This window comes from Leptodactylus fuscus, chromosome 10 (assembly GCF_031893055.1).
Source record: "Leptodactylus fuscus isolate aLepFus1 chromosome 10, aLepFus1.hap2, whole genome shotgun sequence".
Classification (NCBI taxonomy): domain Eukaryota; kingdom Metazoa; phylum Chordata; class Amphibia; order Anura; family Leptodactylidae; genus Leptodactylus; species Leptodactylus fuscus.
In genome coordinates this window covers 55,626,066-55,636,848 of record NC_134274.1, presented here as the reverse complement: position 1 = coordinate 55,636,848, position 10,783 = coordinate 55,626,066, and the positions used below count along the sequence as shown (strand labels likewise).

Below are 10,783 nucleotides of genomic sequence, written 5' to 3'. Positions count from 1 at the left end.
GATCTGAGGATGAGCCTTGTTTTTCTGCTGCCGTTTTCTCAGGTCCATAAGTTTAATGCATGGCGCTTATCATTGCCGCCATTTCAGTACGGTTTCTGGCAGTGAAGCATGAATAGGCAGCGCACATCTTTCCATCAAATGTTTGCTGTTGAGAACAGGCGTGGTGTTTTTTTCTGGATAACAGAATGGAAAATGTGCCAGAATCTTCATGAAAAAACTCTGTGTGAACAAAGTCTTATTGCAACAGTGCTGATAACTGGTGTAATAAATGTCATTAGTCATTACTAATATCTTCCAGGTGAGGGTAAACTCCATAATAGTGTACAATAGTGTACACTCAGCACTAGCATTTCTTTCCAGGACGTCCCCATAAGCTGCTCCGCACCCCAGGCGTTGCCATAGTTACCGACCATGTACCCGGCCCAGGCCCTCCCCGTTCCCGCCCTGCTCAAGTTTCTGAGCTAGTGACGTCACCTGACGGGCGGAACCATCTTATCTTCCGGGTTGATTCACATTTAGCATATTTACCTCCCACCCACCCCAGGGAATTGGTGTTGACGGCTCCATCTTGGCAGCAGAGGGTCTCGGCAGTCTCCTCCTCCCCCTCCTTCAGTTTGCGGCTTTGCAGGACTTCTGACAAGGTGAGGCTGTGTCGCCATAGGATAACATGGCTCACTACTGCGGGGGGGGGCTGAGTTTTTGGAAACTTTCTGGCAATATAGCAGCTGTGCCTCAGTGACGACATGTATATGACTTGTATGCAGAATACGTCCTGTGCAGATGTAGCAGAGCTGGCTGTGTTGTGATAGCATTGCATGCTCTAGTCCTGCATAATACCCGATACTGTCATATATGTTATAACATCTTGTGCACTGCTAGCTCTTGCCGTGATATTTGGGATGAGGCTAGCATGGCAGTGCTGGAGTGTCCCGGCTGCACGTCAGTGTTTCCAGTCAGTCCCTGGTAACCACACCCTGAAGGTTATTCTCTGCGAGGGAGAAAGTTGCAGAACATGTTCTGTGCTCACTACAGCCTGTATGTGTGAGGTGTTACACCAGTGCAGCAGAGCTGAGGAGGTCACTTGGACAAGGGTCAGACCTTTGCACCAGTCACTCCAGGAGATTGTCATTTCTACTATGTAGCTGCAACTATATCACACCCCAGTGACTTAAAGGGATTGTTCACACTCTCTCATACCATCTGATGCTGGGTGTGGAAAGCAACTGCATGCTGAGTGTTATAAATGTCAATGCAATGGGTAGTCGCCCAGCGGGTTTAGTACATGGGTCCCAAAAATTAGAATAGGATCAGTGCACTCTACTTACAGGGCGTTGGACAGTTACCTGGACTGTGACCCCCATCGTGCAGTTCTATCGCTCCTCATCTAATGTCTGATCAGGTGGGACAATATGTCTGGGCATTCCCTTTAAGGCTAGGGCCGCACAACACTTGTGGCCGGGACTCCAAAGTATGTCACTCTGTGACTCCTTCATTAAGTAAATGGAGCTGTGTGGTGACCCAGACGGTCCTGTGACTTCAGGTTATCATTGCAACAAATCCAGACTTGAAGTCGCAGCTGCAACAGTGTCACTCCATTTAGTTATATAAGTGGCAATTTTTGGTCACATGACAGGAGTTGTAGCCAAAGTCGCCCATGTAGTACTAGTCTTGGAGTACCTTCACATCTGCATCAAAGACTCCATTTCAGTGTCTGGCTGAAATCCTGCACGCGCGACTTTTACATCCGGTGCTTTCAGTTTGAAAACGGTGGACGTATATATCACCTATTTTAGTGGTCCATTTGTCCATTGTTTTGGTCCCCTGATGGACCACAATAACAGAATCCCGAACAAAATTGTGAACCTTCTGTAAATATAACTGTGTACTTACTAGTTTAATCTGGATTTGGGATTGCTAAGAGGTTTCTAGGGGGTCAGGAATGACAAGCATGTTCAACTTAGTGATAAGGGGTCTGGATTTGTTTTTAGGCTGGCTAAACAACATGTGTGGGAGTGACTTTAGGACAGTAGTAACTTATAGGTTTACCTGAGGTGAAGCACATGCAAAAGCCTATTTCTAATTAAAAGTTATTTTATTAACCAGAATGATCCAAAGGACAACAATAAGGATGCCGGGGGGAATTTATCAAAACCAATATCCCAGTTTCCTAGTGTAGATGTGATGATATCGCAAATCTTTGGCACAAGGCCCTTTCTTGTGCCAAATATTCTACACATTCCCCGTTCTGCACTGCAGTTGCTGCTTTTTATGAATGTAGACAGAGCGAGGACGCCTCGGCCCAGCATATCGATTAGAACTCGTGCCAGTCTTCTGGCCAGAGCTTCTTAATAAATTTGGCGTGCCTTGCATCCGACGCAGGGCTGTGCAGTTGGTGTCTGGTTCAGTTTTAGCTGGATTTGGAGAAAGTTAGGGGGCGTTCACACTACCGTCATTGTCCGCTCCTAGTGTCCGCTCAAAATCTGTCACGGACACTAGGAGCGGACAGTAGCTGTGTCCGTGACACCTGTCATTCACTTGAATGGGCATCGGGTGCATTCTTTTGCACTCCGTGCCCGTCCTTCCCTGTCTGCAAGAGAAGATGTCCGACTTCTCAAGCGGACAGAAAAACCCTGCATGCAGGGTTCCTCTGTCCGCTTGAGAAGTCGGACATCTTCTCTTGCGGACAGGAAAGGAAGGGCACGGAGTGCAAAAGAACGCACCCGATGCCCATTCAAGTGAATGACAGGTGTCACGGACACAGCTAGTGTCCGCTCCTAGTGTCCGTGACAGATTTTGAGCGGACACTACATGTCGGACACCGACGGAAGTGTGAACGCTCCCTAAAGGACCCTGAATTTAAATAAAATATTTATATTATAGTTGATTTTAGATACATTATACAGTCCCTGCACATTTCAGTAAAAATGCTGCGATTTCCTTAAATGCCATTACCATATTCACTCCACTTTGCAGAGACTATAAAATGCTGTGTTTTTTTTGCCACTGTGTTTCCACTGTGTCCAAACCATGAGAAATGCCCACAGCAAAAATGTAGCGATTTCCAAAAACGTTGTATTTTTGTAAACACAGCATGTCGATTATACCTACAGAAACGCTGGTGGGTTCCCTATAAGTATAATTGAAGCAGAAAGTCCACAGGAGAAAGCTTTTTGGGAAAAACCACAATGCCTTTTTTTCCTGCAACGCTTTGTCACTGTGGCCCTCTACGTGGGCCCTAAGCCTCCTCTGACAGATTGTGGCTGGGAGTGCTTAGGACGTATCTCTCCTCCAGTGTTCGTCAGACTTTGACACAGATGTGAACCTAGCCAAAGAAAACTGGTGTAGATGGGAGTAGTTGTGGGGCGTCCTTGGTGCATGGTCCATTTTGGTTTCAAATATATGCCACTGCCCACTTACCCCTTCTTATGAAATTTGGCGAAGTGGGATGTAGATCAAGATGCACTGAAAACTGATGTGAGTTATACAGGACTGGCGTAGATATCCATCCTGTGCCAGAGTCTCTTCATCATCTGGTTGGTACCTGGATTGGGAAACACCAATCTTAATAAATTTCACCCCAGCGAGTATACATGCAGTCTGTAAGTAACACATATTACATGCCTGTCAATATCAGACATGTGTGTGTAAACGCTCATATTTTATTGCTGCAGTTTTTGAAGACAAACCCAGGTGTGGCTCCTAAAAGGTGAGACTCTATCAATGTCATGTGGTATTTAATTTTTTTCATTCCACTCCTGGTTTTGCCTATAAGACAAACCTGAATGTGTGTGTCTACCCTCAGGATATAGGGTAAAGCCCTTAGTAATAATTGACATGATACTGGTTTAAAACCTGTAGTACAAGTCACTTTGTCCTTCATGTTCTCTCTGCAACATGTGCTTGGGGTTTCCTTAAATGTCATCCACCATGCTGGGAGTATAAATCACTGCAGGTTAACCACAAGCGGATTTGTGGCAGCTAACAAACATTTTTGTTTGTTCTCCCCAGCCTTAGGTCTGATTCACACACATTCTGCCCATGAAATACATACTGTATATTAGGTGTATACACCAGATGAGCAACTAGACTCTCAGCCTCATGGGTATCTATGATGTGTTGACTCGCTGTAGAACTACGGCCCTGTTCTGTACTCAAGGTTACAGTATGGGGCATTGAATCCTAACATCATAGACGACAATGATGCTGTGAGACCTTGGGTTTGGTGTAGGTCTACTAATCCGAGCACCAAGGGGATCTATGATGCTGTTCATTTAAGCCAGGGGGGCTTACACTTTTTCAGCATGTGAGCTACTTTATAAACTGACCAAGGCAAAAGAACTACTACCCACTTCTTGTGGGTGGGGCCGGGGTGGGTCTGTGGGCGGCCAGTGTCTGGAGATGACGCTCAGCCTGCGCTGTGAACAAGCAGCACCCCGGCTCCCTCCATCCCTAAGAGCGGGGAGCGCGTCATCCCCCGGAGCTGCTGCTGCCCGGCCTGCAAGTGTCCGGAGTGCTTGTTCACTGCGAAGGCTAAGAGTCAACTCTCAGCCTGCACTGTGAACAAGCAGACATCGGGGATCCCTGGCTGCATCCCGCGATCGACCGGTAGATCACAATCGACGTATTGGGCACCCCTCATTTAAGCTATTAGACCCGTAGTCGGAACAAGCTACAATCTAGACATATGACTGTGTGAATCCAACTTAATAAAGATCAGTAATGAAATCTCTGCACATAGAAAAGCCATGTATGAGGCTTTAGCAAATAGCAATAAAAACTGCCTGAGAACATATAGGGTAAAAAATATGAAAATCTATTCTCCAGGATGTAATTAGAACAGTGCCTCTGTATGCCGCCCTCTAGGGGCAGCCCCCTTAACATCATGCATGACTCAGTTAATAAGCCTACTGACATGATGATGGGTTTATTGCCAAACTAGTATTTCTATTCCAAAAGGAACAGATTCCCAGCTATGGACAGCGCTGTTTCGGTCTTTTGGACCTCAGCATAGCATAGGGATACTAGTTTGGCAGAGTGAGAGACTATAGACGAGGGTCAGGGGATAATCATACACATTAGGGAGAGTGTGTGCCTACATAGGCGTACAGAGACTCGAAAAGACCTAGCGGAGCAGGAATGACTTGTAAGTCTCCATACGCCTATGTAGGCACAACACTCTCCCTGAGAACATATAGATATAACTATTCCCATGTGAACTGTAAGTTCACACCTGAGATTTGTGTTTCACATGAAGTTAATGATCTTGTTGGAGGAGCTATTGTCGCAGTCGGAGAATGGCTGGGGTAGCAGGAACAATCAACAACTTATTATAATCCGCCTATGGATTTGGCTCAGACAACTGAAGGGGCCCTGATGTAGTCTGTAGATACAATTTAAAGGGAACCTATTAGCAAATGTTGGGACACTAAACCACTCACAGGTCCTTAGACCAGGATCTCCCAAGTAACCCTCTTTCAATGCCCACAATAAAAATAAGTCACTTATACTTAAGCACATCCTGTACTCCCGGCGCAGTCCTTCAGTGAAGCCAGAGGAGTACTTATACACAGTGATACTGGGGTGTACGTCCCTGGCGTCACTGAGGAAGGGGCTGGGAGCTCCAGAGATGAGTCTGAGGTAACTAAAAGGCTGAAGCCCATATGGCATAAACACCACAGTTGGCAACAACTGTGGAGTTTTACAGTGGATGGCATTCTGGATAATCCCATCCACACGTTGCTGAAAAATACCTGCAGCGGACCACCATCGTGTCTTTGTAAATCGCAGCAGGTCATTCAGGCTGAGTTCAGACAGAGTATTTTGGATTGGAATTTGATGCGGAGGCCGCCTCAGGTTCTAGTCCAAAATACGGGGCAGCCACGACTGGATGCCGGTGCAGTGCATCAGCATCCAGTCGCGGCACTGCGATCCGGATTAGACTCAAATGAATGGGCCTAGTCGGGAGGGAGCGAATCCGCCTGAAAAATGAGCATATGTATTTTTTTTTTTTTTTTTTAAATCAATGGAAGCTGTCTTTTTGGTCAGAATTTTGAGGCTAATATAGCGCATTGCGTTTTTTTCCATAGACGTGTCTGCTGCTGATATTTTTCTGCAATGTGTGGATGGGATTAGCCAGACTATCGTCCTCTTGCAGGGACTGTGAATCATGGCGTTTACGCTACATGAGGCCCTGGCCTAAAGGAGTTTTCCCATAAAGGATATTTTATCCCCCCAACCACAATATAAATGATAAATGTCAGGGGCCACACGGTGGCTCAGTGGTTAGCACTGCAGCCTTGCAGCGCTGGAGTCCTGGTGTTCAAATCCTGCCAAGGGCAAAAAGCCATCGGCAGGGATGTCATCATCGGCAAGGCGTTTGTATGCTCTCTCCGTGTTTGCATGGATTTCCACCCCCGCTCTATGTGGGGCTCACAATCTACCGTATATACTCGAGTATAAGCCGACCCGAATATAAGCCGACCCCCCTAATTTTACCACAAAAAACTGGGAAAACTTATTGACTCGAGTATAAGCCTAGGGGGGGGTGGGGAAATGCAGCAGCTACTGGAAAATTTAAAAAATTAAAATGGTCGGAGTTTTTGGGTGCAGTAGTTGCTGGGAAAGGGGAGGGGGTGTTTTGGTCATCTGTCTGCCCCTTCCCTGAGCTTGAGGACTGGGTTTTTTCTTCCCCCCACTTGGAATTCAGTCTGGCTGAATATAGGGTATCTGCAGTGCTTCTATTAACCCCTTCTCGACGGAACAGGAGCACTGCAGATACCCTATATTCAGTAGCCAGGGCACTGTCAGACACAGGGATACCTAATGTGTATGTGTTTCACAGTCATTTTCTACTTTTGTATGTATTCTAGGAAAAGGAGATTTTAAAAACATAAAAGTTCTAAAACACTTTTTTTTTTTTTCTTTTGCACTATTTTATGGGAGATTCTATACATTAATATTGTGGCTGGTCATAGACCCTCCCACCTAAAAAAAATTATATATATATATATATATATATATATATATATTTTTTTTTTTTTTGCTGACTCGAGTATAAGCCGAGGGGGGCTTTTTCAGCACAAAAACTGGGCTGAAAAATTCGGCTTATACTCGAGTATATACGGTACATTAAAAAAAAAAAATGTCTGGGCGCGAGGGCTTCTTTATTCAATGTGTGTCTGTGGGACACGTGCAAACTTCTGTGTGTTTTACAGTAAAAGAAACCTAATTGTGAATAATTGGTATTGTTACATGTTACCTTTATAGGATAGGTCATCAATATTCTAATTCTAATTTTATGGTGGTCCAAGCAAGTCTCCTGCTCAGCTGTTTGCAGCTAGCGGCTGTGCAGTATACGGCGGTATACAGCAGCTTCATCTTCTTCACTCAGTGGGATAAAGTATGACTAGACATAAATGTTTTGTTGGCCCAGCAGATCCGAGCAGCTGTAGTACTTACGTATGTATTGGGTCAGGTAAGAAGCTCAGGCTATTGTCCTTCCTCAGTTCTCTTCTCCAGTAATTGCTCTATTATCACACCTACTTCATGTAGCTGTAATCCTGCTGTCTGAACATAGCCTGAGGCCTAGGCTATAGTAGCAGCCTTTCCAGTTATGCGGCTGTGGCTTATTCATTCAGCTCTGTGCTCAGTCATTATTGCTGCTTGTGCGTGGATTCTCTGTTTGTACAGTTTGTTGTGAAATATCAATGTTGTTTAGTGACCTCTGGTTTCCTTCTTGTTTGCTTAAAAGACAGATGATCAAAGATCTAGCTACAGTTCAGATATCCCCATGCACAGTCCTATTACCCATATCATAGAGCTATTATTTAGTATAACTTGTCATGTATTGGTGAAAAAAAAAATCTGCTCATTCTGTGCCTAGAAGTCAAATGAGTCAATCTACTTGGTGATTGCCTTTGGCAGCCATCTTCCAGACCCAGAATGAGCAGATAATGGAAAAAGGAGAGGCGACTCCAATGAAGAGAGGATTAGTCTGCAATTCTTAGAAGAATGATGAACTTTATTAAATGCTCACTTCACACAACGCGTTTTGGAGACACCACCGGCATCAGTCTCTGCGTCCCACTGACAACAGATTCAGGTCAGAATTTGCAGCTGATTTTTGAAGCATAATCCGCTCCAAACGTCTGTGTGAACATGACCTTATCATTCTCAAATTAATAGTAGCTCAAAGGTTGTGTATAAGTACACGATTATGGGGGCGGCAGGCGGCCACATCTTGCCTGGACTGCTGCTACAAGCCTATAGAGTTGTACTTTACAGCAGCCAAATGAACTATACATTCAATAGTCTACAGATGTTCGTTGAGGTCTGTGGGAAATTTTTCTAGAAGTTGTGACAATCCCCTATTGTGACTGTGTTATCCATAGGTGCTCCCATAGTTACACTATCATGTAATTCTGTCTGCCCTGATAGTGAGGTGACTGCTGTGAAAAAACCTACAAAACAGTAACTGAGGCTAGGTTCTTATCTGTATTCGGGAAACCTAATCTGCTTAAAAAAGCAGTTACCCGTGGGAGTCCACGTGGTGTCCATTCAGTTTCCACCCGAAAAGGGCGAGAAATGCTGAGAGGGGAATGGAATCCTCATACGGAGTACAAGCGCTGATGTGGACTGATCCTGAAAGTCTTTAAGGCCCTGTTCACACTACTGTTAGATAATTGGTTATGTGGAAAGAATAGCACGGAACGAAGGCCTGGTTCACATCTGCGTTCGGTATTCCGTTCGGGGAGTCCACATGGGGACCCCCCCGCCAAACAGAATACCGAACACTTTGACAAGGTGAGCAGTGAAAGCACATGGACTCCATAGACTAAAATGGGGTCCATGTGTTTTTTGTTCGGTGTCCGCATGAATCATGCAGAGAGGAAGGTTCTTCATGAACTACTTTTCACTCCGCATGTTCTGTGGGGACCATGTGCTTTTATAAGCTCACTGCTTGTCAATGCGTTCGGTATTCCATTCAGGGGGTCCCCATGCGGACTTCACGAAACGCAGATGTGAACCAGGCCTTAGATGTATTCTAGATATCAAAACTGATACCCCAAAGGGCCCATTATAATTCATAGGGGTGTATGCTGTACTGTATCCCCATTAATGGGTCCTGCTCTAAAACTGTTATTTGGGGAGACATTTGTGGAAAAGTAAGGCAATGTTCACATCTGTGCTGACGGCTTTGTTCAGGAGCCTCTATTGTCAGATTTGATGGGAAGAATGGCACTACATGTATAATATACCTTCTATGGTGACCTGATCGCTGGAGGTCACATGTCTAAAGCCTGAGGCTGCAAAACATTTCCTGCTTAGATTCCTGTTGTGTATTGTTGTCACAGGGAGTTTTCCAAATGCAATCTCGCCATCAGTGCTGTAATATGTGAAGCGCCCTCTAGTTGTTGGTCAGCTATAGCTGGGAATAGAACTTTACCAGAGGTGAGCACATACGACACTGGCCTTCTCTGACTTGCCCATCTCTAGTATAGCAGCACAGTACTGTAAATCATTCCTTCTGTCTTCATTTCAACGCTGGATACAGAGGAAACATAAAAGTGAAACAATTTTTCTAAATTTGGTGAGGACTTGGACCCATGGCTGGTGTGACTTAAGCATAACTATGTTCTGGCTGTTGAGGCCCAGAATAGAGAAGTTTAAAGAGGACCTTTCACCACCTCTTCCAGCTTCAGCTCTTTATTATCAGCAGCAGCTGCTGCGCCACTGATTCCTGCACAGTTGGAATTTTTATTTTTCTCTAGACCCCATGAGCAATAAGTGCTTTCAGTTTTGGTGCCTGTTATTTAGTCTCTGTACTGTCAGGGTGGTGTCAGGCAGGAGCAGACAAGGGGGGTGACTGAGCTCTGACACTGGCTGCTTCTGTTTGGAGCTCTGAATCACACACACCCCCAGCCTGACACCGCCCACCTGACAGTACAGAGCTTAAAGAGAACCCTCACAACTTCCACCAATCCCAGTTGTTAGCATCTTGGCACATCGGGCACCTAAACAAACTGCACTTCTTGCTCAGGAGCAGTGGCGGCTAGAGGAAAAATCCCAACTGCGCTGGAACCAGTGAAACAGTGGCTAAAACCAGATATTGGTGGAAGTGGTGAAAGTTCCTTTAAGATGCCCCGACCTGCATTCTGTCTGGATAGTATCGCTTATATATGTGCATTCTATTATATGGTTATTGATATTGTATAACTAGATGGTTAGATTCTTGCAGATTTATTTTCCTAGGAGTTCAAGCACTAGTTTTTAGTGAATTAGAGGAGCTTTACTTCTTGTTCATAAATGGTTGACTGCCATGGTCAGACTTCAGTCTGGCCATGATAGTTACATTTCAGGTTTCATAAGTGTATTGGACTTGGGTTGGGGCATGGTTTGGAATCCTGGATATCCTTGGAACAAATCCAGTCAATACAGACAGATACTTTGTACCTAGACAGTGCTGAGTGCGGCTGTGCTGGCAGGACAATGATTTGTACCAACATTTGCAACTTTTTCTTGCCTTGTCTAACAAAAAATCTATCATGCAAGACATGATGCATCTACCCATTGGACTTGTGTATATTACACATTTAGTGGCTAGAACTATCACCAGGAGCTCTTCAGGATAATGCTTCTCATGATATGAAACCGGTTCAGTAGCTTCAAATTGTATATTGTTGGCTTGTGCTGTCAGTGTTAGGTCATACTTACTAACGTAAGGTACACCGATTTGCATGAATGTCTGGACTATTGCTATAAGTCACAGTGACCCTCCCCAGAG

General features: G+C 45.0%; 1 protein-coding gene across 2 annotated transcripts in view; it reads left to right on the top strand.

Moving 5' to 3' along the window:
* The first annotated feature begins 494 nt into the window (after window positions 1-494).
* ANXA7 (annexin A7) overlaps window positions 495-10,783 on the top strand; it is a 32,492-nt gene continuing 22,203 nt past the window's right edge. For both annotated transcript variants that reach the window (XM_075258003.1, XM_075258002.1), the window contains exon 1: window positions 495-641. The gene's annotated coding sequence lies outside the window, so the exon portion shown is untranslated. The remainder of the gene's footprint in view (window positions 642-10,783) is intronic.